General features: G+C 45.4%; 20 non-coding genes and 1 pseudogene across 20 annotated transcripts; all 21 read left to right on the forward strand.

The window, feature by feature from the left end:
* Nucleotides 1-2,338: 2,338 nt before the first annotated feature.
* LOC130400303 (5S ribosomal RNA) lies at nt 2,339-2,457 on the forward strand. The gene has a single exon (XR_008902778.1). It is a non-coding gene; the product is annotated as a 5S ribosomal RNA (ribosomal RNA).
* Nucleotides 2,458-9,468: 7,011 nt separating this feature from the next.
* LOC130397091 (5S ribosomal RNA) lies at nt 9,469-9,587 on the forward strand. The gene has a single exon (XR_008899698.1). It is a non-coding gene; the product is annotated as a 5S ribosomal RNA (ribosomal RNA).
* A 529-nt stretch (nt 9,588-10,116) lies between these two features.
* On the forward strand, nt 10,117-10,235 carry LOC130397092 (5S ribosomal RNA). The gene has a single exon (XR_008899699.1). It is a non-coding gene; the product is annotated as a 5S ribosomal RNA (ribosomal RNA).
* A 529-nt stretch (nt 10,236-10,764) lies between these two features.
* On the forward strand, nt 10,765-10,883 carry LOC130397093 (5S ribosomal RNA). The gene has a single exon (XR_008899700.1). It is a non-coding gene; the product is annotated as a 5S ribosomal RNA (ribosomal RNA).
* Nucleotides 10,884-11,412: 529 nt separating this feature from the next.
* Nucleotides 11,413-11,531, forward strand: LOC130397094 (5S ribosomal RNA). Its single transcript, XR_008899701.1, has one exon. It is a non-coding gene; the product is annotated as a 5S ribosomal RNA (ribosomal RNA).
* Nucleotides 11,532-12,060: 529 nt separating this feature from the next.
* Nucleotides 12,061-12,179, forward strand: LOC130397095 (5S ribosomal RNA). Its single transcript, XR_008899702.1, has one exon. It is a non-coding gene; the product is annotated as a 5S ribosomal RNA (ribosomal RNA).
* Nucleotides 12,180-12,708: 529 nt separating this feature from the next.
* Nucleotides 12,709-12,827, forward strand: LOC130397096 (5S ribosomal RNA). The gene has a single exon (XR_008899703.1). It is a non-coding gene; the product is annotated as a 5S ribosomal RNA (ribosomal RNA).
* Nucleotides 12,828-13,356: 529 nt separating this feature from the next.
* Nucleotides 13,357-13,475, forward strand: LOC130397098 (5S ribosomal RNA). Its single transcript, XR_008899704.1, has one exon. It is a non-coding gene; the product is annotated as a 5S ribosomal RNA (ribosomal RNA).
* Nucleotides 13,476-14,003: 528 nt separating this feature from the next.
* LOC130397100 (5S ribosomal RNA) lies at nt 14,004-14,122 on the forward strand. Its single transcript, XR_008899706.1, has one exon. It is a non-coding gene; the product is annotated as a 5S ribosomal RNA (ribosomal RNA).
* Nucleotides 14,123-14,642: 520 nt separating this feature from the next.
* Nucleotides 14,643-14,761, forward strand: LOC130397101 (5S ribosomal RNA). The gene has a single exon (XR_008899707.1). It is a non-coding gene; the product is annotated as a 5S ribosomal RNA (ribosomal RNA).
* A 529-nt stretch (nt 14,762-15,290) lies between these two features.
* Nucleotides 15,291-15,409, forward strand: LOC130397102 (5S ribosomal RNA). The gene has a single exon (XR_008899708.1). It is a non-coding gene; the product is annotated as a 5S ribosomal RNA (ribosomal RNA).
* Nucleotides 15,410-15,938: 529 nt separating this feature from the next.
* LOC130397104 (5S ribosomal RNA) lies at nt 15,939-16,057 on the forward strand. The gene has a single exon (XR_008899709.1). It is a non-coding gene; the product is annotated as a 5S ribosomal RNA (ribosomal RNA).
* Nucleotides 16,058-16,586: 529 nt separating this feature from the next.
* Nucleotides 16,587-16,705, forward strand: LOC130397105 (5S ribosomal RNA). The gene has a single exon (XR_008899710.1). It is a non-coding gene; the product is annotated as a 5S ribosomal RNA (ribosomal RNA).
* A 529-nt stretch (nt 16,706-17,234) lies between these two features.
* On the forward strand, nt 17,235-17,353 carry LOC130397107 (5S ribosomal RNA). The gene has a single exon (XR_008899712.1). It is a non-coding gene; the product is annotated as a 5S ribosomal RNA (ribosomal RNA).
* Nucleotides 17,354-17,882: 529 nt separating this feature from the next.
* Nucleotides 17,883-18,001, forward strand: LOC130397108 (5S ribosomal RNA). The gene has a single exon (XR_008899713.1). It is a non-coding gene; the product is annotated as a 5S ribosomal RNA (ribosomal RNA).
* Nucleotides 18,002-18,530: 529 nt separating this feature from the next.
* LOC130397109 (5S ribosomal RNA) lies at nt 18,531-18,649 on the forward strand. Its single transcript, XR_008899714.1, has one exon. It is a non-coding gene; the product is annotated as a 5S ribosomal RNA (ribosomal RNA).
* A 529-nt stretch (nt 18,650-19,178) lies between these two features.
* On the forward strand, nt 19,179-19,297 carry LOC130397110 (5S ribosomal RNA). Its single transcript, XR_008899715.1, has one exon. It is a non-coding gene; the product is annotated as a 5S ribosomal RNA (ribosomal RNA).
* Nucleotides 19,298-19,826: 529 nt separating this feature from the next.
* LOC130397111 (5S ribosomal RNA) lies at nt 19,827-19,945 on the forward strand. Its single transcript, XR_008899716.1, has one exon. It is a non-coding gene; the product is annotated as a 5S ribosomal RNA (ribosomal RNA).
* Nucleotides 19,946-20,474: 529 nt separating this feature from the next.
* Nucleotides 20,475-20,613, forward strand: LOC130396301 (5S ribosomal RNA; annotated as a pseudogene).
* A 4,222-nt stretch (nt 20,614-24,835) lies between these two features.
* LOC130397113 (5S ribosomal RNA) lies at nt 24,836-24,954 on the forward strand. Its single transcript, XR_008899718.1, has one exon. It is a non-coding gene; the product is annotated as a 5S ribosomal RNA (ribosomal RNA).
* A 527-nt stretch (nt 24,955-25,481) lies between these two features.
* LOC130395716 (5S ribosomal RNA) lies at nt 25,482-25,601 on the forward strand. Its single transcript, XR_008898740.1, has one exon. It is a non-coding gene; the product is annotated as a 5S ribosomal RNA (ribosomal RNA).
* Nucleotides 25,602-26,088: the final 487 nt, after the last annotated feature.

Consider the following 26,088-nt stretch of genomic DNA (forward strand, 5'->3'; position numbering starts at 1 on the left):
GGTTCAAGTTCGAAGTAAGCACAAAAATATAATTCCATAAGCTTTAGTGAATAAGTATTCCATATGCATGAGAATTAGGACTTTTTAAGCTTCACATAAATTCGCGTCACTTGGGAGGTGAACCCCCCGCGCAAAAATTCAAGACTGACGCGCTACCTCCACTCTAGCACTCTGTCACTGAGACTCAATGCGCAACAGTAATCATTGTCTCCATAAGGTCCAAAAGGACGATCAAATAACGAACACCCTCTGATGAGAATCTGTATCTCTCATGAAGAACCCCAATTTCGTTGTTTGCACAATGACAATAAAGTCTGAAATCTGAATATCGTCAGACAATGCCAAGGGATCGGTTCTGTCCCGTAAAACCCTTGTCTCCGGAGAAGTGCGCCGGGGTCCACGGGAACACCCACAAATGGTGACGCCATTGTCAGAGGAGGGGCTAGGAAGCTGCGCACACCGATTTAAGTAGCCGATCTCCGGCTAGACTAAGCCGAAAAACTGCTCCCGACCAGGTTTGGTTGCGAGCATAAGTCACCATGGTGATACAGCGACGCTAAAAGAGATCGACTTTCGTGGTACAACTAACCCAGGCTTGGAGCTCAACATACCTCGCTAACCCTCTAAGCGAGCTTCGTGGTACAGGGCCCTGATGTTTACTGCCAACCGCTTTGGAGGATTTAAGCAACATACAAAAACTGACAACGTCTCTCAAAACTATTTTTGTGAAACATGAGGACAGTATAGTGATACTGCCAGCAGGGAGCACCAGAGAGCTTAAACGACAGTTGTACATTTCTTAAACTTTCACCAACACAAACACGCACGCTCACTTCAGTGCCCTATACCACGAAGCTCGCTGAACATACCCAGGCTTTCTTGGGAAAACCTGGCTCGACAGAGCCGCAACTCGCAATCAGAGTTAAATGGTACCACGAAGCTCACTTTAGATTCAATTAGTTGAACCAGGTTTTCCGCTTTAGGTTCAGTGCGCGTTCACGTGAAAGGGGCGTTTTTTGCGTCATTTTTCTCACCTTTACGATACATCAAGCAGTCTATATGAGTATAAGTGAAAAGATTCTGCAAATTGTCTGTAAAATAACTATGCCAAATGCAGAATTGTTCGCCATTAATCCAAATAGAATGATGATGATTTAAAAATGCATAAGCAACGTCCATCCTGCCTTATTCTATCATTTAGGGAATTCACTTTAAATACACCCTATTTAAGAAATGTATCGCATGTTTTCGACCTCTGAGTGGTAGCGGCTGTAGCGTAGTGGATTAGTATAAGACCCGAACGCCAGCGACCGGGGTTCAAATTCGCCGGTCTCTCATCATGCATTTTACCCCCATAGATGTGGTGCCAGCACGGCCTTGAAAATATGGGTTCAAGTTCGAAATAATCACAAAAATATAATTCCATAAGCTTTAGTGAATAAGTATTCCATATGCATTAGAATTAGGACTTTTTAAGCTTCACATAAATTCGCGTCACTTGGGAGTCGAACCTCCCGCGCAGAAATTCAAGACTGACGCGCTACCTCCACTCTAGCATTCTGTCACTGAAACACAATGCGCAACAGTAATCATTGTCTACATAAGGTCCAAAAGGACGATCAAATAACGAACACCCTCTGATGAGAATCTGTATCTCTCATGAAGAACCCCAATTTCGTTGTTTGCACAATGACAATAAAGTCTGAAATCTGAATATCGTCAGACAATGCCAAGGGATCGGTTTTGTCCCGTAAAACCCTGTCTCCGGAGAGACGCCTGTACGAGAAGTGCGCCGGGGTCCACGGGAACACCCACAAATGGTGACGCCATTGTCAGAGGAGGGGCTAGGAAGCTGCGCACGCCGATTTAAGTAGCCGATCTCCGGCTAGACTAAGCCGAAAAACTGCTCCCGACCAGGTTTGGTTGCGAGCATAAGTCACCATGGTGATACAGCGACGCTAAAAGAGATCGACTTTCGTGGTACAACTAACCCAGACTTGGAGCTCAACATACCTCGCTAACCCTCTAAGCGAGCTTCGTGGTACAGGGCCCAGATCATGGGAGGACGTCAACAAATCACCACCCATTCTCTGACACTTTAACCGTTAACCTTGGTTCAAACATTTAACATCACACGCACACGCAGTGTATTTCAGATAATTAATGAATTCAGATGTCACAATGATCGTTCACATGGATAAGGAGTCCTACTGAATCAATTACTGGCGTTTATATCTAACTAATGATTGTTTTTGTAAAAGTGTAACGTCGAGCCTCAGCAGCTTTCTCACTCCTTATGTGCTACTGTATAAAACCTGGTTTTGCGCCTGCACTAATTGCTTACGGCCATACCACCCTGAACACGCCCGAACTCGTCTGATCTCGGAAGCTAAGCAGGGTCGGGCCTGGTTAGTACTTGGATGGGAGACCGCCTGGGAATACCAGGTGCTGTAAGCATTTTCTTTTTAAACTCGAGCTCATTGCCTCCGTGGCCTACCGTGGCGTACCGTGACCTGATGTTTACTGCCAACCGCTTTGGAGGATTTAAGCAACATACAAAAACTGACAACGTCTCTCAAAACTATTTTTGTGAAACATGAGGACAGTATAGTGATACTGCCAGCAGGGAGCACCAGAGAGCTGAAACAACAGTTGTACATTTCTTAAACTTTCACCAACACAAACACGCACGCTCACTTCAGATCATGGGAGGACGTCAAAAAATCACCACCCATTCTCTGACACTTTAACCGTTAACCTTGGTTCAAACATTTAACATCACACGCACACGCAGTGTATTTCAGATAATTAATGAATTCAGATGTCACAATGATCGTTTACATGGATAAGGAGTCCTACTGAATCAATTACTGCCGTTTATATCTAACTGATGATTGTTTTTGTAAAAGTGTAACGTCGAGCCTCAGCAGCTTTCACACTCCTTATGTGCTACTGTATAAAACCTGGTTTTGCGCCTGCACTAATTGCTTACGGCCATACCACCCTGAACACGCCCATTGAGGAAGTGATACGCCCATTGAGGAAGTGTTTGGTGTGCTTGAGTGGTGAGAGGAGGACGGTGTTGGAGCGAGGATTCTTTTGGTGGTAAATCAAGTATTTATAGATATTTTTTTGGTTAGTTTTTCGTCTCGTCGTTTATTCCCCCGACAGCTTGCTGTTTGGGGGAGTATTAGTATACTTTAGTTCGGTTTTTTTCGATGTCTCACGCGGATTCGGAAACTCGAATGGAGGACGGCATGGAACGGAACACGGCTCCTGCTGCGGTGACGGATGGTGGTTGTGTGGCGAAGAGGACATCGGAGGACGTACTAGGCGGGAGACCGGTGACTGCGGAGAGAGCAACAAGAGAGAAGGAGGACAAGGTTGCGGATGGTGGCCCGAGCTACAGCAGGGAGTTGTCTGTGGCTGTGGAGCTTGTGGGAGAGGAGAAAATCCCGATGATTGAGATGCTAAGGGCGATGCAGAGTGTATGTGGATTGGTCTTGGGATGTCGCTACCTCTCATTGAACCAATATGAAGTAACGATGAATCACCCCAACGGGAAGAGGCGATTGTTGGATGGTTTTAGGATAAGGGGGACCAGCGTCGTCGCAAAAGACTTGACTGCAGATGAGATGGTGGTGTCCTTTATGAGTCTACCAGTGTACATTACGGATGAGGAGATTCTGAAGAAGCTTGCGGACTGGGGTGTGGAGGCAGTTTCGCCGATTGCAAGGAGGAAGTGGCCTGGGATGACCATATGTGAGGGTACACGGTTTGTTAAGGTGAAGTTTAACAAGGAAGTACGGTCCTTGCCTTGGTCCACACGTTTTGACACTGAAAAGGGTGCTGAATATTTCCGTGTCATCCATGACAGACAATTAAAGGTGTGTAGATTGTGCATCCAGCCTGGACATATAGTGAGGGACTGTCCTGACTTCCTCTGTCGGAAGTGCGGGAAGCAGGGGCACTATGCAAGGGAGTGTGTGGCTGTGATTAAATGCAGAGAGTGTGGTAATAGAAAGGAAAATTGTGTGTGTAAGGAGGAGCAGGTGGGAGGGGGTGCCCTCTCAGTTGACCCAGACTCAAGGGCTGTATCGTTGGAGAGTGAGGGAAGTGGAGGGGAAGAGAGTGCGGAAGAGGAGATGGAGCACGGGGAGCTGTCTGACGGGGAGACAGTCTTGGACAGTCAGCTACAGGTTGAGCTGAAGGACCCGGGTGTGGGGGGCACGGGGTTGCCCGGGGGGCAAAGCTCTCAAGTAGAGCTTTCCTCTCTACCGGCATCTGGGCACCCTACACCAGCGGAGGGCATAGCCAAGGTGCCGCGGGGGTCTGGACAGTTGGGGAACGAGGCGGGACATGGCACGGGGGCTAGCCTGGAAGTTGATTTGGTTGTGTCAATGGCCCCGGCATCAGGGGGAGATGGGGGCACAGGGATGGGGGGGGGCAGGAGCTCTCAAGCGGGGCTCCTCTCTTTACAGGCGCCCGGGTGGCCTACAGTAGAGGAAGATGCAGCCTGGGGGTCTTGTGCTGTGACTATTGAGGATACAGCCGACGCGTCTCATTGGCGTGGTATGGCGCCTATAATTCCCCCCCCCACACTGGCTGATGGAAGGGAGAGGGAGAATAAGTCTGGGAATGAGGCGTTGGGTGTTTGTAGGGAGAGGGCGCCCAGGGTCAGACGCAGGAGAGGGGTTGATTCCGATGAGGAACAGAGGAACTTGAAAAAGAAAGGGGTACGTAAAAAAAAAAAAAGATTTTAACAGTAATACCCACTCTGTGTCTTTTGATTTCAATGGTCACACTCACATCAATTAACATCAACGGTCTTAACAATATGGCGAAGTTTGATGAGGTGTTAATCAATTTTAAATCCGATATTTTAGTGCTGCAGGAAACAAACTGGACACAGGCTAAAATGCCAGAAATCAAGGAGAAATGGAGGGGACTGTTATTCGTCAACTGTGGGACGGCAAGATCGTGTGGTGTGGCAATACTTGTAAAGGAGGATGTGGTTGGGAATGTGAAGGAGGTTCTGAATGATGGGAAGGGGAGGGTGATTGGAATCGATTTTGATGTTAATAATGTAACGTATAGACTAATTAATGTATACGCACCTAACAGAGAAGTGGAAAAAAGGCTATTTTTTATCTCTCTTGGTTTGCTCTGCACTAGGAATTGTGTTCTCGTGGGAGATTTTAATGTGTTTTGTAGCAAGCTGGATGTTTATAGGAGAGATAGTTTTAGACAGGATTCGGCCCGGAAGGCTTTGTTCAAAATGATTGAGGATGGGGGTTTGGTCGATGTGTGGAGGGTTAGAAATGCTGCCAAGAGGGAATTTTCTAGGAGGCAGATAGTGAACGGAGTGCTAAAGCAAAGTAGGATCGATTTATGTTTAGCACGACAGGACATCGCTGATACTTTGAGCAGTGTACAGTATAAATTCACTGGTTATAGTGATCATGCAGCAATAATCTTTCAGATGGGTGACAGAAGTAGAGGGACAGGGGGGGGAGTTTGGTGTTTGAATACAAGTGTGTTGGAAGAGAGCGAGTATATTGAGATGGTGAGAGGGTGTGTTAAGGAGCAAATGAATTGTGTGGGGTATGATGCAGACGTGTGTGAGTGGTGGGAATGTGTGAAGATAAAGGTGAAAATGTTGAGCATCAATTATTGTAAAAAGCGGAGTCAAGTAAAGAGGAGGACGGAATGTGTATTGAGATAGCGATTGGCTGAGGAATTGAGGAGGTTAGATGACGATGTGAATAGGGACTTAGCTGACTACATAGGCATTAAAGGGGAATTAGAATCTTATGAAAGGGAGAGGTGTAAAGGGGCAATAGTTAGGAGTCGGGCGCAGTATGCGGTAGATGGGGAGAAATGTACGTCTTTCTTTTTGGGGCTGGAAAAACGGAAACAGGGTAGAACATACATAGCTCAGATAGAGGATGAGAGAGGGGAAGTGGTACATGATTTTGTGGGGGTGTTGGAGAGAGTGCAGGGGTTTTACAGTGATTTATTTAGCAAAGGCTATGTAGATAAGGATAGTGTGGACAAGGTATTAGGAACGGTTGAGCATGTGTTATCGGATAGTGATAGGGAAGTATGTGAGTGTGAGTTAGGAGAATCGGAGGTGATGGCGGCCGTCAGCAGCCTGTCCAATAACAAAAGTCCTGGCTCTGATGGATTGCCGGCAGAGTTTTACAAGTGCTTGAGTGAGTTGTTATGTCCGATTTTATTAAAGGTATATAGGGAAATGGAAAGGTTAGGGATGGTTAGCAAGTCGATGTCGACGGGGTTAATAGCGGTACTCTACAAGAATAAGGGTAGTAAATTGCAGTTAGGGAACTACAGAGGGTTAAGTCTGTTGAACACTGACTATAAGGTACTGGCCAAAACTTTAGCTAATCGGATTAAGTCGGTAGTAGGGACCATAGTTTCATCAACCCAAACTTACAGTATTCCAGGGAGAGATATAGCGGACACGATAGGGTCAGTTAGGGATGTAGTGAGGCATATGAAAGAAGAGGGAGGTGTAGTATTGAGTGTAGATTTTAACAAAGCTTTTGATAGGGTAGAACATGAGTTTATGTTTAGGGCGCTAGAGAGATTTGGTTTTGGGGATAGGTTAGTGAAGTGGATTCGATTATTGTATAGTAATGCAAAGAGTAGGGTCAAGTGTAACGGGGTATTGACGGATAGTTTTAGATTAGAGAGGTCAGTTAGGCAGGGTTGTCCGTTATCTGCATTATTGTACAGTATAACGGCTGAACCATTAGCCACCATGCTAAAAAAGGATCAGCACATACAAGGCATCAACATCCCGGGAGGAGGTAGGAGTTTAATCCATCAATACGCAGATGACACAAGCATTACAGTTAGGAATTTGGCCAGTGTGAAAAGGGTAATTGAGTTATTGGGAATATATGGGAGTGCATCGGGGGCAAAGATTAACCTGGAAAAGTCAGAGATCCTTTGTGTAGGGGCAGTGGATATGAGCGAGTGTGACATTCCGCTGACTGTTTCTAAGGGGATGATAAAGGTATTAGGTGTGAATGTGGGTGTGGATGAAAATGAGGCAAGGGATGTCACGTGGACAGGGGTTCTGAATAAAGTGAAGCAGAATTTGAATTTATGGAAGATGAGGAAGTTGAGACTGAGGGGTAAGGTGATTGTGGTGAATTGCTTGATGATGTCACGGGTGAATCATGTGCTGAGCACCCTGGATCTACCATTGTGGGTAGTAAAGGAGTTGAATGGGGCTGTTAACAATTTTTTGTGGGATGGGAAACCGGCCAAAATTGCGCATAAGGTCTTGACGAATGGGTATGAGGATGGAGGACTGAAATTGATAGATGTGGAGGTGAAGAAAAGGGCGTTACGAGTGAAAACAATTAAGAAATATTTATTTGGAAAGGAGGAGTATTGTTGGATGGGTTTTTTTGAGGACTATTTGCACAGGTATGGTGGTTGTGGTGTGAATGGTCTTTTTATGATGTTTAATAAGCCGAGGTGTCAAGGGATGTCGTATTTCTATCGAGAGGTTTTTGAGGCATGGGGGAAATATTTGGAGTACGTGAAGTATGAGTGTGTGGACAGAGCCGAGGTTCTGAATCAGCCAATCTTTCATAACCCAAAAATACTTCACAATAACAGAATACTGGTCAGTAAACATTTTGAGAAAGCCGGTATTAAACAGGTCAAGCATTTAATGTTGGAGGGGGGTAACGTTTTTAAGGCGGAACAGGTGATCATAAGGGATGTAAGGAGGTTTAATAGAGATGTGAGGGGGGCTGTGGTTGTTGGGATGTATAGGAGAGTAAAGGGAAGTATTGGTACAGGGTGGATGACACTACTGTTAGGACAGGGAGGGATAGGCGAGGAGAACACGATGGTCGAGTTGGGGGTGGAGAGGGGAGGTAAGAGAGTTAAGTTTGAGGATGTTAGTACAAAAAGTGTGTATATGGATTTGATGGGCGGTGGGATGAAGAGGCCAGCGTCAGAGAAGGTGTGGGGAAAGGCTTTTGAGGGGTTTGACGTGAAGAAAATGTGGGGCAACTTGAATGTGAAGTATAACTCTATTGAATGTGAGCACAATGATTTTAAGATCAGGCACAATAGGGTTTTCACGAATGTTGTTTTGCACCAAATTGATAGTACTGTGGGTAGAGTGTGCAATGTTTGTAAAGAGGTGGATGAGACCTTTGATCATTATTTCATTGAATGTTCAATGTTGTTTGTTTTTTTGAGAAGGTTAAGGATTTGCTGAGTGTACACTGTGGGATCAAGGTTGGGAAGGATGTTGAATGGAAGAAACTGTTGTTGTTTGGTGTGGTTGGAAAGGTGAAAGATGTGAATGTAAATTTGGTGAATTTCATGTTGAGCACAGTCCGTCATGCAATTCTATGCAGGAGGAACGTTGCGCAATATGAGGAGAGGGTGATACCGGTATGGGAGTGGTTTGTGGCAACTTTTAAAAAGAATGTGAGGTTGGTCCACACGCTTAGGAGGGAGGATTTTCACAAGTATTTTGTTAGGAACAGCACTTTAGTCATGTTAACGGAATCAGGGACGTTAGGATTTAGTGTGTAGTGTGGGCATTGTTTTTCCTGCTTGTTAAGACCTGGCGGACCACTCCGAGGCAAATATTTGTTGTGTATGATTAGGGTTAACCTCTCTATGTGATTGTTGCGTACATTTGTGATTATCAACTATCTGTATGTCTTCTGTATGTCATACTGTGTTTGGTTATGACCGTAAAAGATTGTAAATTACTGTAAATACGGAATTTTAATTGTAAACTATATTTTTTGATAATAAAAAAAAAAATAAAAAAAAAAAAACACACCCGATCTCGTCTGATCTCGGAAGCTAAGCAGGGTCGGGCCTGGTTAGTACTTGGATGGGAGACCGCCTGGGAATACCAGGTGCTGTAAGCTTTTTCTTTTTCAACTCGAGCTCATTGACTCCGTGGCCTACCGTGGCGTACCGTGACCTGATGTTTACTGCCAACCGCTTTGGAGGATTTAAGCAACATACAAAAACTGACAACGTCTCTCAAAACTATTTTTGTGAAACATGAGGACAGTATAGTGATACTGCCAGCAGGGAGCACCAGAGAGCTGAACCGACAGTTGTACATTTCTTAAACTTTCACCAACACAAACACGCACGCTCACTTCAGATCATGGGAGGACGTCAAAAAATCACCACCCATTCTCTGACACTTTAACCGTTAACCTTGGTTCAAACATTTAACATCACACGCACACGCAGTGTATTTCAGATAATTAATGAATTCAGATGTCACAATGATCGTTTACATGGATAAGGAGTCCTACTGAATCAATTACTGCCGTTTATATCTAACTAATGATTGTTTTTGTAAAAGTGTAACGTCGAGCCTCAGCAGCTTTCTCACTCCTTATGTGCTACTGTATAAAACCTGGTTTTGCGCCTGCACTAATTGCTTACGGCCATACCACCCTGAACACGCCCGATCTCGTCTGATCTCGGAAGCTAAGCAGGGTCGGGCCTGGTTAGTACTTGGATGGGAGACCGCCTGGGAATACCAGGTGCTGTAAGCTTTTTCTTTTTCAACTCGAGCTCATTGACTCCGTGGCCTACCGTGGCGTACCGTGACCTGATGTTTACTGCCAACCGCTTTGGAGGATTTAAGCAACATACAAAAACTGACAACGTCTCTCAAAACTATTTTTGTGAAACATGAGGACAGTATAGTGATACTGCCAGCAGGGAGCACCAGAGAGCTGAACCGACAGTTGTACATTTCTTAAACTTTCACCAACACAAACACGCACGCTCACTTCAGATCATGGGAGGACGTCAAAAAATCACCACCCATTCTCTGACACTTTAACCGTTAACCTTGGTTCAAACATTTAACATCACACGCACACGCAGTGTATTTCAGATAATTAATGAATTCAGATGTCACAATGATCGTTTACATGGATAAGGAGTCCTACTGAATCAATTACTGCCGTTTATATCTAACTAATGATTGTTTTTGTAAAAGTGTAACGTCGAGCCTCAGCAGCTTTCTCACTCCTTATGTGCTACTGTATAAAACCTGGTTTTGCGCCTGCACTAATTGCTTACGGCCATACCACCCTGAACACGCCCGATCTCGTCTGATCTCGGAAGCTAAGCAGGGTCGGGCCTGGTTAGTACTTGGATGGGAGACCGCCTGGGAATACCAGGTGCTGTAAGCTTTTTCTTTTTCAACTCGAGCTCATTGACTCCGTGGCCTACCGTGGCGTACCGTGACCTGATGTTTACTGCCAACCGCTTTGGAGGATTTAAGCAACATACAAAAACTGACAACGTCTCTCAAAACTATTTTTGTGAAACATGAGGACAGTATAGTGATACTGCCAGCAGGGAGCACCAGAGAGCTGAACCGACAGTTGTACATTTCTTAAACTTTCACCAACACAAACACGCACGCTCACTTCAGATCATGGGAGGACGTCAAAAAATCACCACCCATTCTCTGACACTTTAACCGTTAACCTTGGTTCAAACATTTAACATCACACGCACACGCAGTGTATTTCAGATAATTAATGAATTCAGATGTCACAATGATCGTTTACATGGATAAGGAGTCCTACTGAATCAATTACTGCCGTTTATATCTAACTAATGATTGTTTTTGTAAAAGTGTAACGTCGAGCCTCAGCAGCTTTCTCACTCCTTATGTGCTACTGTATAAAACCTGGTTTTGCGCCTGCACTAATTGCTTACGGCCATACCACCCTGAACACGCCCGATCTCGTCTGATCTCGGAAGCTAAGCAGGGTCGGGCCTGGTTAGTACTTGGATGGGAGACCGCCTGGGAATACCAGGTGCTGTAAGCTTTTTCTTTTTCAACTCGAGCTCATTGACTCCGTGGCCTACCGTGGCGTACCGTGACCTGATGTTTACTGCCAACCGCTTTGGAGGATTTAAGCAACATACAAAAACTGACAACGTCTCTCAAAACTATTTTTGTGAAACATGAGGACAGTATAGTGATACTGCCAGCAGGGAGCACCAGAGAGCTGAACCGACAGTTGTACATTTCTTAAACTTTCACCAACACAAACACGCACGCTCACTTCAGATCATGGGAGGACGTCAAAAAATCACCACCCATTCTCTGACACTTTAACCGTTAACCTTGGTTCAAACATTTAACATCACACGCACACGCAGTGTATTTCAGATAATTAATGAATTCAGATGTCACAATGATCGTTTACATGGATAAGGAGTCCTACTGAATCAATTACTGCCGTTTATATCTAACTAATGATTGTTTTTGTAAAAGTGTAACGTCGAGCCTCAGCAGCTTTCTCACTCCTTATGTGCTACTGTATAAAACCTGGTTTTGCGCCTGCACTAATTGCTTACGGCCATACCACCCTGAACACGCCCGATCTCGTCTGATCTCGGAAGCTAAGCAGGGTCGGGCCTGGTTAGTACTTGGATGGGAGACCGCCTGGGAATACCAGGTGCTGTAAGCTTTTTCTTTTTCAACTCGAGCTCATTGACTCCGTGGCCTACCGTGGCGTACCGTGACCTGATGTTTACTGCCAACCGCTTTGGAGGATTTAAGCAACATACAAAAACTGACAACGTCTCTCAAAACTATTTTTGTGAAACATGAGGACAGTATAGTGATACTGCCAGCAGGGAGCACCAGAGAGCTGAACCGACAGTTGTACATTTCTTAAACTTTCACCAACACAAACACGCACGCTCACTTCAGATCATGGGAGGACGTCAAAAAATCACCACCCATTCTCTGACACTTTAACCGTTAACCTTGGTTCAAACATTTAACATCACACGCACACGCAGTGTATTTCAGATAATTAATGAATTCAGATGTCACAATGATCGTTTACATGGATAAGGAGTCCTACTGAATCAATTACTGCCGTTTATATCTAACTAATGATTGTTTTTGTAAAAGTGTAACGTCGAGCCTCAGCAGCTTTCTCACTCCTTATGTGCTACTGTATAAAACCTGGTTTTGCGCCTGCACTAATTGCTTACGGCCATACCACCCTGAACACGCCCGATCTCGTCTGATCTCGGAAGCTAAGCAGGGTCGGGCCTGGTTAGTACTTGGATGGGAGACCGCCTGGGAATACCAGGTGCTGTAAGCTTTTTCTTTTTCAACTCGAGCTCATTGACTCCGTGGCCTACCGTGGCGTACCGTGACCTGATGTTTACTGCCAACCGCTTTGGAGGATTTAAGCAACATACAAAAACTGACAACGTCTCTCAAAACTATTTTTGTGAAACATGAGGACAGTATAGTGATACTGCCAGCAGGGAGCACCAGAGAGCTGAACCGACAGTTGTACATTTCTTAAACTTTCACCAACACAAACACGCACGCTCACTTCAGATCATGGGAGGACGTCAAAAAATCACCACCCATTCTCTGACACTTTAACCGTTAACCTTGGTTCAAACATTTAACATCACACGCACACGCAGTGTATTTCAGATAATTAATGAATTCAGATGTCACAATGATCGTTTACATGGATAAGGAGTCCTACTGAATCAATTACTGCCGTTTATATCTAACTAATGATTGTTTTTGTAAAAGTGTAACGTCGAGCCTCAGCAGCTTTCTCACTCCTTATGTGCTACTGTATAAAACCTGGTTTTGCGCCTGCACTAATTGCTTACGGCCATACCACCCTGAACACGCCCGATCTCGTCTGATCTCGGAAGCTAAGCAGGGTCGGGCCTGGTTAGTACTTGGATGGGAGACCGCCTGGGAATACCAGGTGCTGTAAGCTTTTTCTTTTTCAACTCGAGCTCATTGACTCCGTGGCCTACCGTGGCGTACCGTGACCTGATGTTTACTGCCAACCGCTTTGGAGGATTTAAGCAACATACAAAAACTGACAACGTCTCTCAAAACTATTTTTGTGAAACATGAGGACAGTATAGTGATACTGCCAGCAGGGAGCACCAGAGAGCTGAACCGACAGTTGTACATTTCTTAAACTTTCACCAACACAAACACGCACGCTCACTTCAGATCATGGGAGGACGTCAAAAAATCACCACCCATTCTCTGACACTTTAACCGTTAACCTTGGTTCAAACATTTAACATCACACGCACACGCAGTGTATTTCAGATAATTAATGAATTCAGATGTCACAATGATCGTTTACATGGATAAGGAGTCCTACTGAATCAATTACTGCCGTTTATATCTAACTAATGATTGTTTTTGTAAAAGTGTAACGTCGAGCCTCAGCAGCTTTCTCACTCCTTATGTGCTACTGTATAAAACCTGGTTTTGCGCCTGCACTAATTGCTTACGGCCATACCACCCTGAACACGCCCGATCTCGTCTGATCTCGGAAGCTAAGCAGGGTCGGGCCTGGTTAGTACTTGGATGGGAGACCGCCTGGGAATACCAGGTGCTGTAAGCTTTTTCTTTTTCAACTCGAGCTCATTGACTCCGTGGCCTACCGTGGCGTACCGTGACCTGATGTTTACTGCCAACCGCTTTGGAGGATTTAAGCAACATACAAAAACTGACAACGTCTCTCAAAACTATTTTTGTGAAACATGAGGACAGTATAGTGATACTGCCAGCAGGGAGCACCAGAGAGCTGAACCGACAGTTGTACATTTCTTAAACTTTCACCAACACAAACACGCACGCTCACTTCAGATCATGGGAGGACGTCAAAAAATCACCACCCATTCTCTGACACTTTAACCGTTAACCTTGGTTCAAACATTTAACATCACACGCACACGCAGTGTATTTCAGATAATTAATGAATTCAGATGTCACAATGATCGTTTACATGGATAAGGAGTCCTACTGAATCAATTACTGCCGTTTATATCTAACTAATGATTGTTTTTGTAAAGTGTAACGTCGAGCCTCAGCAGCTTTCTCACTCCTTATGTGCTACTGTATAAAACCTGGTTTTGCGCCTGCACTAATTGCTTACGGCCATACCACCCTGAACACGCCCGATCTCGTCTGATCTCGGAAGCTAAGCAGGGTCGGGCCTGGTTAGTACTTGGATGGGAGACCGCCTGGGAATACCAGGTGCTGTAAGCTTTTTCTTTTTCAACTCGAGCTCATTGACTACCGTGGCGTACCGTGACCTGATGTTTACTGCCAACCGCTTTGGAGGATTTAAGCAACATACAAAAACTGACAACGTCTCTCAAAACTATTTTTGTGAAACATGAGGACAGTATAGTGATACTGCCAGCAGGGAGCACCAGAGAGCTGAACCGACAGTTGTACATTTCTTAAACTTTCACCAACACAAACACGCACGCTCACTTCAGATCATGGGAGGACGTCAAAAAATCACCACCCATTCTCTGACACTTTAACCGTTAACCTTGGTTCAAACATTTAACATCACACGCACACGCAGTGTATTTCAGATAATTAATGAATTCAGATGTCACAATGATCGTTTACATGGATAAGGAGTCCTACTGAATCAATTACTGCCGTTTATATCTAACTAATGATTGTTTTTGTAAAAGTGTAACGTCGAGCCTCAGCAGCTTTCTCACTCCTTATGTGCTACTGTATAAAACCTGGTTTTGCGCCTGCACTAATTGCTTACGGCCATACCACCCTGAACACGCCCGATCTCGTCTGATCTCGGAAGCTAAGCAGGGTCGGGCCTGGTTAGTACTTGGATGGGAGACCGCCTGGGAATACCAGGTGCTGTAAGCTTTTTCTTTTTCAACTCGAGCTCATTGACTCCGTGGCCTACCGTGGCGTACCGTGACCTGATGTTTACTGCCAACCGCTTTGGAGGATTTAAGCAACATACAAAAACTGACAACGTCTCTCAAAACTATTTTTGTGAAACATGAGGACAGTATAGTGATACTGCCAGCAGGGAGCACCAGAGAGCTGAACCGACAGTTGTACATTTCTTAAACTTTCACCAACACAAACACGCACGCTCACTTCAGATCATGGGAGGACGTCAAAAAATCACCACCCATTCTCTGACACTTTAACCGTTAACCTTGGTTCAAACATTTAACATCACACGCACACGCAGTGTATTTCAGATAATTAATGAATTCAGATGTCACAATGATCGTTTACATGGATAAGGAGTCCTACTGAATCAATTACTGCCGTTTATATCTAACTAATGATTGTTTTTGTAAAAGTGTAACGTCGAGCCTCAGCAGCTTTCTCACTCCTTATGTGCTACTGTATAAAACCTGGTTTTGCGCCTGCACTAATTGCTTACGGCCATACCACCCTGAACACGCCCGATCTCGTCTGATCTCGGAAGCTAAGCAGGGTCGGGCCTGGTTAGTACTTGGATGGGAGACCGCCTGGGAATACCAGGTGCTGTAAGCTTTTTCTTTTTCAACTCGAGCTCATTGCCTCCGTGGCCTACCGTGGCGTACCGTGACCTGATGTTTACTGCCAACCGCTTTGGAGGATTTAAGCAACATACAAAAACTGACAACGTCTCTCAAAACTATTTTTGTGAAACATGAGGACAGTATAGTGATACTGCCAGCAGGGAGCACCAGAGAGCTGAACCGACAGTTGTACATTTCTTAAACTTTCACCAACACAAACACGCACGCTCACTTCAGATCATGGGAGGACGTCAAAAAATCACCACCCATTCTCTGACACTTTAACCGTTAACCTTGGTTCAAACATTTAACATCACACGCACACGCAGTGTATTTCAGATAATTAATGAATTCAGATGTCACAATGATCGTTTACATGGATAAGGAGTCCTACTGAATCAATTACTGCCGTTTATATCTAACTAATGATTGTTTTTGTAAAAGTGTAACGTCGAGCCTCAGCAGCTTTCTCACTCCTTATGTGCTACTGTATAAAACCTGGTTTTGCGCCTGCACTAATTGCTTACGGCCATACCACCCTGAACACGCCCGATCTCGTCTGATCTCGGAAGCTAAGCAGGGTCGGGCCTGGTTAGTACTTGGATGGGAGACCGCCTGGGAATACCAGGTGCTGTAAGCTTTTTCTTTTTCAACTCGAGCTCATTGACTCCGTGGCCTACCGTGGCGTACCGTGACCTGATGTTTACTGCCAACCGCTTTGGAGGATTTAAGCAACATACAAAAACTGACAACGTCTCTCAAAACTATTTTTGTGAAACATGAGGACAGTATAGTGATACTGCCAGCAGGGAGCACCAGAGAGCTGAACCGACAGTTGTACATTTCTTAAACTTTCACCAACACAAACACGCACGCTCACTTCAGATCATGGGAGGACGTCAAAAAATCACCACCCATTCTCTGACACTTTAACCGTTAACCTTGGTTCAAACATTTAACATCACACGCACACGCAGTGTATTTCAGATAATTAATGAATTCAGATGTCACAATGATCGTTTACATGGATAAGGAGTCCTACTGAATCAATTACTGCCGTTTATATCTAACTAATGATTGTTTTTGTAAAAGTGTAACGTCGAGCCTCAGCAGCTTTCTCACTCCTTATGTGCTACTGTATAAAACCTGGTTTTGCGCCTGCACTAATTGCTTACGGCCATACCACCCTGAACACGCCCGATCTCGTCTGATCTCGGAAGCTAAGCAGGGTCGGGCCTGGTTAGTACTTGGATGGGAGACCGCCTGGGAATACCAGGTGCTGTAAGCTTTTTCTTTTTCAACTCGAGCTCATTGACTCCGTGGCCTACCGTGGCGTACCGTGACCTGATGTTTACTGCCAACCGCTTTGGAGGATTTAAGCAACATACAAAAACTGACAACGTCTCTCAAAACTATTTTTGTGAAACATGAGGACAGTATAGTGATACTGCCAGCAGGGAGCACCAGAGAGCTGAACCGACAGTTGTACATTTCTTAAACTTTCACCAACACAAACACGCACGCTCACTTCAGATCATGGGAGGACGTCAAAAAATCACCACCCATTCTCTGACACTTTAACCGTTAACCTTGGTTCAAACATTTAACATCACACGCACACGCAGTGTATTTCAGATAATTAATGAATTCAGATGTCACAATGATCGTTTACATGGATAAGGAGTCCTACTGAATCAATTACTGCCGTTTATATCTAACTAATGATTGTTTTTGTAAAAGTGTAACGTCGAGCCTCAGCAGCTTTCTCACTCCTTATGTGCTACTGTATAAAACCTGGTTTTGCGCCTGCACTAATTGCTTACGGCCATACCACCCTGAACACGCCCGATCTCGTCTGATCTCGGAAGCTAAGCAGGGTCGGGCCTGGTTAGTACTTGGATGGGAGACCGCCTGGGAATACCAGGTGCTGTAAGCTTTTTCTTTTTCAACTCGAGCTCATTGACTCCGTGGCCTACCGTGGCGTACCGTGACCTGATGTTTACTGCCAACCGCTTTGGAGGATTTAAGCAACATACAAAAACTGACAACGTCTCTCAAAACTATTTTTGTGAAACATGAGGACAGTATAGTGATACTGCCAGCAGGGAGCACCAGAGAGCTGAACCGACAGTTGTACATTTCTTAAACTTTCACCAACACAAACACGCACGCTCACTTCAGATCATGGGAGGACGTCAAAAAATCACCACCCATTCTCTGACACTTTAACCGTTAACCTTGGTTCAAACATTTAACATCACACGCACACGCAGTGTATTTCAGATAATTAATGAATTCAGATGTCACAATGATCGTTTACATGGATAAGGAGTCCTACTGAATCAATTACTGCCGTTTATATCTAACTAATGATTGTTTTTGTAAAAGTGTAACGTCGAGCCTCAGCAGCTTTCTCACTCCTTATGTGCTACTGTATAAAACCTGGTTTTGCGCCTGCACTAATTGCTTACGGCCATACCACCCTGAACACGCCCGATCTCGTCTGATCTCGGAAGCTAAGCAGGGTCGGGCCTGGTTAGTACTTGGATGGGAGACCGCCTGGGAATACCAGGTGCTGTAAGCTTTTTCTTTTTCAACTCGAGCTCATTGACTCCGTGGCCTACCGTGGCGTACCGTGACCTGATGTTTACTGCCAACCGCTTTGGAGGATTTAAGCAACATACAAAAACTGACAACGTCTCTCAAAACTATTTTTGTGAAACATGAGGACAGTATAGTGATACTGCCAGCAGGGAGCACCAGAGAGCTGAACCGACAGTTGTACATTTCTTAAACTTTCACCAACACAAACACGCACGCTCACTTCAGATCATGGGAGGACGTCAAAAAATCACCACCCATTCTCTGACACTTTAACCGTTAACCTTGGTTCAAACATTTAACATCACACGCACACGCAGTGTATTTCAGATAATTAATGAATTCAGATGTCACAATGATCGTTTACATGGATAAGGAGTCCTACTGAATCAATTACTGCCGTTTATATCTAACTAATGATTGTTTTTGTAAAAGTGTAACGTCGAGCCTCAGCAGCTTTCTCACTCCTTATGTGCTACTGTATAAAACCTGGTTTTGCGCCTGCACTAATTGCTTACGGCCATACCACCCTGAACACGCCCGATCTCGTCTGATCTCGGAAGCTAAGCAGGGTCGGGCCTGGTTAGTACTTGGATGGGAGACCGCCTGGGAATACCAGGTGCTGTAAGCTTTTTCTTTTTCAACTCGAGCTCATTGACTCCGTGGCCTACCGTGGCGTACCGTGACCTGATGTTTACTGCCAACCGCTTTGGAGGATTTAAGCAACATACAAAAACTGACAACGTCTCTCAAAACTATTTTTGTGAAACATGAGGACAGTATAGTGATACTGCCAGCAGGGAGCACCAGAGAGCTGAACCGACAGTTGTACATTTCTTAAACTTTCACCAACACAAACACGCACGCTCACTTCAGATCATGGGAGGACGTCAAAAAATCACCACCCATTCTCTGACACTTTAACCGTTAACCTTGGTTCAAACATTTAACATCACACGCACACGCAGTGTATTTCAGATAATTAATGAATTCAGATGTCACAATGATCGTTTACATGGATAAGGAGTCCTACTGAATCAATTACTGCCGTTTATATCTAACTAATGATTGTTTTTGTAAAAGTGTAACGTCGAGCCTCAGCAGCTTTCTCACTCCTTATGTGCTACTGTATAAAACCTGGTTTTGCGCCTGCACTAATTGCTTACGGCCATACCACCCTGAACACGCCCGATCTCGTCTGATCTCGGAAGCTAAGCAGGGTCGGGCCTGGTTAGTACTTGGATGGGAGACCGCCTGGGAATACCAGGTGCTGTAAGCTTTTTCTTTTTCAACTCGAGCTCATTGACTCCGTGGCCTACCGTGGCGTACCGTGACCTGATGTTTACTGCCAACCGCTTTGGAGGATTTAAGCAACATACAAAAACTGACAACGTCTCTCAAAACTATTTTTGTGAAACATGAGGACAGTATAGTGATACTGCCAGCAGGGAGCACCAGAGAGCTGAACCGACAGTTGTACATTTCTTAAACTTTCACCAACACAAACACGCACGCTCACTTCAGATCATGGGAGGACGTCAAAAAATCACCACCCATTCTCTGACACTTTAACCGTTAACCTTGGTTCAAACATTTAACATCACACGCACACGCAGTGTATTTCAGATAATTAATGAATTCAGATGTCACAATGATCGTTTACATGGATAAGGAGTCCTACTGAATCAATTACTGCCGTTTATATCTAACTAATGATTGTTTTTGTAAAAGTGTAACGTCGAGCCTCAGCAGCTTTCTCACTCCTTATGTGCTACTGTATAAAACCTGGTTTTGCGCCTGCACTAATTGCTTACGGCCATACCACCCTGAACACGCCCGATCTCGTCTGATCTCGGAAGCTAAGCAGGGTCGGGCCTGGTTAGTACTTGGATGGGAGACCGCCTGGGAATACCAGGTGCTGTAAGCTTTTTCTTTTTAAACTCGAGCTCATTGCCTCCGTGGCCTACCGTGGCGTACCGTGACCTGATGTTTACTGCCAACCGCTTTGGAGGATTTAAGCAACATACAAAAACTGACAACGTCTCTCAAAACTATTTTTGTGAAACATGAGGACAGTATAGTGATACTGCCAGCAGGGAGCACCAGAGAGCTGAAACGACAGTTGTACATTTCTTAAACTTTCACCAACACAAACACGCACGCTCACTTCAGATCATGGGAGGACGTCAAAAAATCACCACCCATTCTCTGACACTTTAACCGTTAACCTTGGTTCAAACATTTAACATCACACGCACACGCAGTGTATTTCAGATAATTAATGAATTCAGATGTCACAATGATCGTTTACATGGATAAGGAGTCCTACTGAATCAATTACTGCCGTTTATATCTAACTAATGATTGTTTTTGTAAAAGTGTAACGTCGAGCCTCAGCAGCTTTCACACTCCTTATGTGCTACTGTATAAAACCTGGTTTTGCGCCTGCACAAATTGCTTACGGCCATACCACCCTGAACACGCCCGATCTCGTCTGATCTCGGAAGCTAAGCAGGGTCGGGCCTGGTTAGTACTTGGATGGGATACCACCATGTATCTAGGCAACAAACGGAGAGGACGCTGGCGCTGTCTGTTCGCCGCTTTTCCAAGCAATTTTACTTAAAAAGTGATTTTTTTGTTGACATATTATCTCTACTTGGTTCCCAAGCTACATCAGCGACGAAAAGCAAGCTTATGGACTGTCTTTAGTTGTTCCAGTGTTACTGTGTTATTGTGAAGAGCCGTGTAGCTCACTTGTTATTTTGGTTTCCCTAGTAACGGCTAAAAACAACGGCTAAAAACTAGTAGCTGATGTGACATTTTCCTGGTCACTGCTGGCGGTTTTTTTTCTCGGCGATCCTGGTGAGGAATATGCCCTGGTCAACCTGCTAAGCTGTCTCTACTGTCTCGTGGATTTTCTGCACTGCCTCCCAGCTCTTCCCCAGATGCGACGGGTCCGTACCTAGCTGCTACAGGCAAACATCACTCAACATCAGGTTCGATGTTGACGTACTTCGCCCCACAGCTGCTGAAGTACAACAATCGCTCCATCCCACCCTGTATTTCCACCATTAAGCAGCTAGGACTATTGCGTAGACCTCGATATATCCACAGAGGCTCAGGGAGAAACTTTATTTATGGTCAGCCTGCCGGCTTCATCACATCCATTAGGTCCGCTGAGACGGCTGAGGGCAAAAGACGTAACATCGCGAGATCCCCGCACTCCCGGCTGGATAGATTTCATGGAGTGGATTCCAACCTGCGCGGAGTGGATTTTAAGGCTCTGCGACCTGTACAGAGAATAACTCCACAGTCACTGGTTAAATTTGAACTTTTCAACACTCAATCCTTGAATAATAAATCCAGCTTGATTGAAGAGCATATCAGGGAAAAAGGTCTTGACTTCATGTGTCTAACAGAAACCTGGCACCAGCCAGAGGTTTACTCTGCCCTAAACGAAGCCTGTCCCCCAGGCTACAGTTACTTGGAGGCAGCCCGCAGAACTGGACGCGGTGGTGGCCTAGCTGTCATCCACAAACAGGACCTGGAGTTGTCCCCCATGGTGCTGCCTACAACTTCCTCCTTTGAATGTCTTGCATTCACATGCAAGCCCCCCTATCCCATGACTGTTCTACTCATATACAGGCCCCCTAAACCCAACTCTGCTTTCATCCCGGAAATGTCTGATCTCCTCACAACACTCTGTACTACCTCTGCCAATACCATCATTCTGGGTGATTTAAATATTCATGTTGACACCCCCTCATGCCAGCCCGCTGCTGATTTTCTTCAGCTGCTAGACTCCCTCAACCTACAACAACATGTTGATGCCCCCACACACTCCAGAGGACACACAATTGACCTGGTCATCTCAAACTCCGCCCCCATCAGCAACCTACAGGTCTATGATCTTGGCGTCTCGGATCACAGAGTTGTGTCAATGGAGCTCCCTTTTCCTTCCTCCCACACCAAACCAAAGCGGCAGATCCACTTCAGGAATGTGAAAAATATCAACATGGATGCCCTGGCCCTGGACCTTCAACATCTCTCCTCTGGCTCAACTGACTCCCTCTCTCTTGCTGACTCAGTGGACTTATACAACCAGTCCCTGAGCAGTCTCCTGGATCTCCACGCCCCCTTAACATCGAGGTCAGTCTCCTTCTCGCGCTCCGCACCCTGGTACACCAGTGAACTACGTACAATGAAGGCTGCTGGGCGTGTCCTTGAGCGGCGACTCAAGGCCTCTGGTCAGACCGTTCACAAACAGGCATACAGGGAACACGGGAGGGCATATGCTGAAGCCCTGAATAATGCACGGTCCAGGTTCTATTCCGCAATAATCAACAATAGCCCTGGTAACTCCAAACAGCTCTTTTCAACTGTTCATCACCTTTTCAAACCCCCTTTACCATCCCAATCTGATGTCACCACGGAGAGGTGCAACATGCACATCAACTTTTTTAAACAAAAAGTGAACAACATCCGCTCACACCTCTCCATCACTACTGCCCTGCCCCTTCAAACTGCTGACCCACCGATTGACTCTGTCCAGACCCTCTGCTCCTTCTCCAGCATCACAAAGGAAGAGGTGGAGGACGTCATCAGGAAAATGAAGCCATCCACCTGTGCACTAGACCCCTTCCCTACAGCTCTGCTGAAGGCCAACATCTCTGCTGTCTCTCCACTCATCACCAATATCATTAACCACTCCCTCCTGGCCGGCCATATCCCATCTGCATTAAAAACTGCTGTCATCAGACCAACATTAAAAAAACCTACCCTTGATCCAGAAGTCCTCTCCAACTACAGGCCAATCTCAAATCTCCCATTTCTGTCAAAAGTTCTGGAAAAAACAGTTGCAGCACAACTCCAGGATCACCTCATACAACATCACTTGTTTGAAAAATTCCAGTCTGGTTTCCGCTATGGCCACAGTACAGAAACAGCCTTGGTCAGGGTCACAAATGACCTCCTGATGGCAGCAGACACCGGCTCCCCATCTCTCCTCATCCTCCTGGACTTAACAGCTGCTTTTGATACGGTTGACCACAATATTCTCCTTCACCGCCTGCAATACACCATTGGACTATCAGGAAATGTAAAGAACTGGTTCACCTCGTACCTCACTGACAGAACTGAGCACGTTGCCCTGGGCAAAGCAAAATCACACACCAACAACGTCACCTGCGGTGTCCCCCAGGGCTCGGTGTTGGGCCCCACACTGTTCTCACTGTACATGCTCCCCCTGGGTAGTGTCATTAGCAGGCATGGCTTGTCTTACCACTGTTATGCTGATGATACACAGCTCTACATCAGGACAACCCCCACTTCTTCTGCCCCTCTGCCAACATCCACACTGACCACCTGCCTGGAGGAGATAGAGGCGTGGATGAAGCTCAACTTCCTACAACTTAACAGCCATAAAACGGAAGCCATCCTTATTGGCACGCCACATCAGCTCCGCTCCCCCACCATCACCAATATCACCTTCTCTGGCAAAAACATCCCCCTTTCCACATCCGTCACCAACCTCGGTGTTAAAATGGACCCACAACTTAATTTTGACACCCACATCAAACACCTCTGTAAGACAGCTTTATACCACCTCAGGAACATCGCCAAACTCCGCCAATCACTCACCCTGGCTGATGCAGAGAAGCTCGTCCATGCCTTTGTCTCCTCCAGGTTGGACTACTGCAATGCACTCCTCATTGGGATCCCTGGCAAGAGCATCCAGAGGCTCCAATACATTCAAAACAGTGCTGCCAGGGTCCTGATGAGGGTGCGCAAGCATGACCACATCACCCCCATCCTGAAATCACTGCACTGGCTCCCTGTCTCACTCAGAATTGAGTACAAGGTCTCCCTCCTCACCCACCAGTGCCTTCACGGACTTGCCCCCCTCTACCTTCAGGAACTCCTCACCCCCCCGACAAACTCACGTACACTCCGTTCAGGATCCACTCACACCCTCCAAACCCGACATACGAAGCTGTGCACCATGGGTGATCGGGCCTTTTCTGCTGCTGCCCCTAGACTATGGAACGCCCTCCCTGACCACCTGAGGGCTCCACAGACTACAGCTCTTTTTAAACGGAACCTCAAAACCCATCTCTTTAAAAGAGCATTTAGCTAAACTTTCTTTGAGGTTCCCCCTTTTTAATAGTTTTTTGGTATTTTTTTCTCTGAAGCACTTTGAGATTCTTGAATATAAAGTGCATTATAAATAAAATTTATTATTATTATTATTATTATTAGACCGCCTGGGAATACCAGGTGCTGTAAGCTTTTTCTTTTTCAACTCGAGCTCATTGACTCCGTGGCCTACCGTGGCGTACCGTGACCTGATGTTTACTGCCAACCGCTTTGGAGGATTTAAGCAACATACAAAAACTGACAACGTCTCTCAAAACTATTTTTGTGAAACATGAGGACAGTATAGTGATACTGCCAGCAGGGAGCACCAGAGAGCTGAACCGACAGTTGTACATTTCTTAAGCTTTCACCAACACAAACACGCACGCTCACTTCAGATCATGGGAGGACGTCAAAAAATCACCACCCATTCTCTGACACTTTAACCGTTAACCTTGGTTCAAACATTTAACATCACACGCACACGCAGTGTATTTCAGATAATTAATGAATTCAGATGTCACAATGATCGTTTACATGGATAAGGAGTCCTACTGAATCAATTACTGCCGTTTATATCTAACTAATGATTGTTTTTGTAAAAGTGTAACGTCGAGCCTCAGCAGCTTTCTCACTCCTTATGTGCTACTGTATAAAACCTGGTTTTGCGCCTGCACTAATTGCTTACGGCCATACCACCCTGAACACGCCCGATCTCGTCTGATCTCGGAAGCTAAGCAGGGTCGGGCCTGGTTAGTACTTGGATGGGAGACCGCCTGGGAATACCAGGTGCTGTAAGCTTTTTCTTTTTCAACTCGAGCTCATTGCCTCCGTGGCCTACCGGCGTACCGTGACCTGATGTTTACTGCCAACCGCTTTGGAGGATTTAAGCAACATACAAAGACTGACAACGTCTCTCAAAACTATTTTTGTGAAACATGAGGACAGTATAGTGATACTGCCAGCAGGGAGCACCAGAGAGCTGAAACGACAGTTGTACATTTCTTAAACTTTCACCAACACAAACACGCATGCTCACTTCAGATCATGGGAGGACGTCCAAAAATCACCACCCATTCTCTGACACTTTAACCGTTAACCTTGGTTCAAACATTTAACATCACACGCACACGCAGTGTATTTCAGATAATTAATGAATTCAGATGTCACAATGATCGTTTACATTGATAAGGAGTCCTACTGAATCAATTACTGCCGTTTATATCTAACTAATGATTGTTTTTGTAAAAGTGTAACGTCGAGCCTCAGCAGCTTTCTCACTACTTATGTGCTACTGTATAAAACCTGGTTTTGCGCCTGCACTAATTGCTTACGGCCTATACCACCCTGAACATGCCCGATCTCGTCTGATCTCGTGAGCTAAGCAGGGTCGGGCCTGGTTAGTACTTGGATGGGAGACCGCCTGGGAATACCAGGTGCTGTAAGCTTCTTCTTTTTCAACTCGAGCTCATTGCCTCCGTGGACTACCGTGACCTGATGTTTACTGCCAACCGCTTTGGAGGATTTAAGCAACATACAAAGACTGACAACGTCTCTCGAAACTATTTTTGTGAATCACGAGGACAATATAGTGATACTGCCAGCAGGGAGCACCAGAGAGCTGAAACGACAAGTTGTACATTTCTTAAACTTTCACCAACACAAACACGCACGCTCACTTCAGATCATGGGAGGACGTCAAAAAATCACCACCCATTCTCTGACACTTTAACCGTTAACCTTGGTTCAAACATTTAACATCACACGCACACGCAGTGTATTTCAGATAATTAATGAATTCAGATGTCACAATGATCGTTTACATGGATAAGGAGTCCTACTGAATCAATTACTGCCGTTTATATCTAACTAATGATTGTTTTTGTAAAAGTGTAACGTCGAGCCTCAGCAGCTTTCTCACTCCTTATGTGCTAC

Source organism: Gadus chalcogrammus, chromosome 12 (genome assembly GCF_026213295.1).
Source record: "Gadus chalcogrammus isolate NIFS_2021 chromosome 12, NIFS_Gcha_1.0, whole genome shotgun sequence".
Taxonomy (NCBI): Eukaryota; Metazoa; Chordata; class Actinopteri; order Gadiformes; family Gadidae; genus Gadus; species Gadus chalcogrammus.